This window comes from Brassica napus, chromosome C4 (genome assembly GCF_020379485.1).
Source record: "Brassica napus cultivar Da-Ae chromosome C4, Da-Ae, whole genome shotgun sequence".
Lineage (NCBI taxonomy): Eukaryota > Viridiplantae > Streptophyta > Magnoliopsida > Brassicales > Brassicaceae > Brassica > Brassica napus.
The window spans coordinates 33672634-33675134 of record NC_063447.1 but is presented as its reverse complement, the minus strand read 5'-3'; the positions used below and the strand labels follow the sequence as shown (position 1 = coordinate 33675134).

The 2501-nt window shown below is 33.5% G+C and overlaps 1 pseudogene; it reads right to left on the bottom strand.

Annotated features, from left to right (window-relative positions):
* Positions 1-360: 360 nt before the first annotated feature.
* Positions 361-1463, bottom strand: LOC106449160 (annotated as a pseudogene).
* Positions 1464-2501: the final 1038 nt, after the last annotated feature.

Genomic DNA, 2501 nt, shown 5'->3' with positions numbered 1-2501 from the left:
AATTCTAAGGGTATAAATGTCTTTTACCCTTCATTAAAAGTGAGAGTAAAAGTGGTACTATGAATGTGATATTTGTGGCAATTTCCCTTGGTTTGAAAACATCACTTTATATTAACAATTATATATATATTTTATTTAATTATTACAACATATTTTAAATTAATATATTAATGTTTTATCCAAAATAATGTTTTAAATCTGTAAAAGTAAAACTAAGAAATTAAAAGATTTATAAAATAGTATAAATTTAAAGAAATTAAAAGATTCATAAAATAGTATAAATTTAATGTTTTAATTAAAATTTTGATCTTTAAACTAATAGTATATTTATTAATAAATATTTATAAAAGAATTATGTCCGCATGTGCGGTCAAAACACCTAGTATAGTATAAGAATAAAAATAAATCCCTGATAATTTTTGATATTTTCACAATTCAGTAGTATTCAAGTGTATGTACAACACCTAGCGAAATTTCGGAACAAGAGTATATTACCAGTAATGTTGAGTCGAAGTAAATAAAAAGAATTAAAAATTTAATTCTGTAATATTATTTGCATAGTAAACCGAAACAACTCAATTACAATGCTTAGGGATCAAGAATGTTCGATGTTGAAGAGAAAGGAACGACATAACTAAAAGAAACCAACCAAGTTATCTTCTAAAGAAACAAAATCCTCTGACTTAATTCTGTGCAATCCATCTTGTAATCAATATATCCCATTTGAAGATGCAAAGTGTAGAAAAGCCTTTCACCATGAGACCTTGGCGATGAAACATCCACAAGAACAAAACCCATCTTCTTCTAACCCACTTAACACATTAGATATCCAAAAGCTATGAATCTTGGACGATGAGATTTGGACCATCACTTCGTTGTCTCCAAGCCTAGTCACAGACACAGTCGAGACATAACGCACAACCACCTTTGGTTGCTGCTTAACGTGATGTTCAATGTCTCTTTGACCCGATACTCGCACCAAAAGTTCTTCCTTCTTTTGTATTAGCTTCTTCACTTCCTCTTGCAGCTCTGGTATGTACTTCAAGCTCCTCGAAACCGTTTAGGAATACTTAACTTCTTCTGCAAGAAAGTAAAGAAAAAAGTGTTAGTTTTATATTCTTCCTCTAAATAATATAGAGACATATATGATTTATCAGAGTAGCTACTTACCGATTGATCAGAGGCTGGAAGACAGGAACGCAGAGATGAGAACAAAGAGTTGATCTTCTTCTGACGGTCACGCTCGCTTGCATTGTGTTTAAGCTTCTTGGTTACAACCGGGTTCTTGTCTATTCCAATTACTTCTGACGAAACAGAAACCCCTAAGCACGTTCTGTTGATGAACCACTCCAAAAGTCTCCGGAAAATAAAAAAATGTGCCGTTGGTGAGGTACTCTCCACTACCGTAGTAGCTCTCGTACTCTCTCGTAGCTCTCGTACACTGGAGGGACCAATGCACACATTTTCTTTGCTTAATTAGAGACAAGTTTATAGCTTATGTTTTCTATCGAAGCTGTACTTTGGCTGGAATAAAAGTGTCTCCCGATTATATAGCGGATAAAGGATTTAAGAAAAAAATCTACGTTGTTAGATATTAATCTACAAACTATATAATAAAGATTTTTCAAAAAAAAAAACCTATATAATAAAGTTGTAATTTGATTCGTTCAGACTATATAGTTATGCGTTATATATACTTATATTTACTACAATGATAAATATGTAGGTCTTGGTAGCGGTAGGACACAGTTTGGCACGTTCGGGAGCTTATGTTCCACGCATGCACTAGGTCCAGTCATCCTTCCTTGGATATAATGTATAGGAATTGAAGAGGCATATGAAAACTATAATAACATTATTATTTACATACTGAAATATGTTAAAACACGTTTTTAATATGATGGTCGGAGGAGTGGACGGTGATGGCATGGACGGTGATGTTAGGTGGCTGAAATTATTGACGTTGGTTTTGTCAAAGATTGTGAGCTCACCAAACACCTTCTTCATGCTTATAAAATGAGAGATATGGTGAACCATTTCATTCATCCCAAAAATCAAAATCACAGAGAGAAGTGAGGAAGAAGAAGAACGTGAGAGAGAAAAAAAAAAAAATTTCTTACGGGTATTTGGGATCGGGTTGAGAGAAAATTATTTAGAGAGTTTTGGTATTTTCTCCTATTATAACGAGAAAATTATTAATCGATTTCTCCGTTATAATTGAGAGGTTGTAACTCCTATTATTTTTCTCGTAATAAATTCTTCTACCTTGTCCGTAGTTTTTACCCTTTGGGGTTTTCCACGTTAAATCCGGTGTTCCATTTATTACACTATTTCTCAAATTATTAGCTGTGATCCTGCTCTATCCGGTCCAGTTTTACAACAAGTGGTATCAGAGCATAGGTTCTGGAAGAAGCAATGGCGGCAAAATTTGAGATCGAAAAATTCAACGGCAGTAACTTTGCGCTGTGGAAGTTGAAGATGAAGGCTATCTTGAGAAAAGA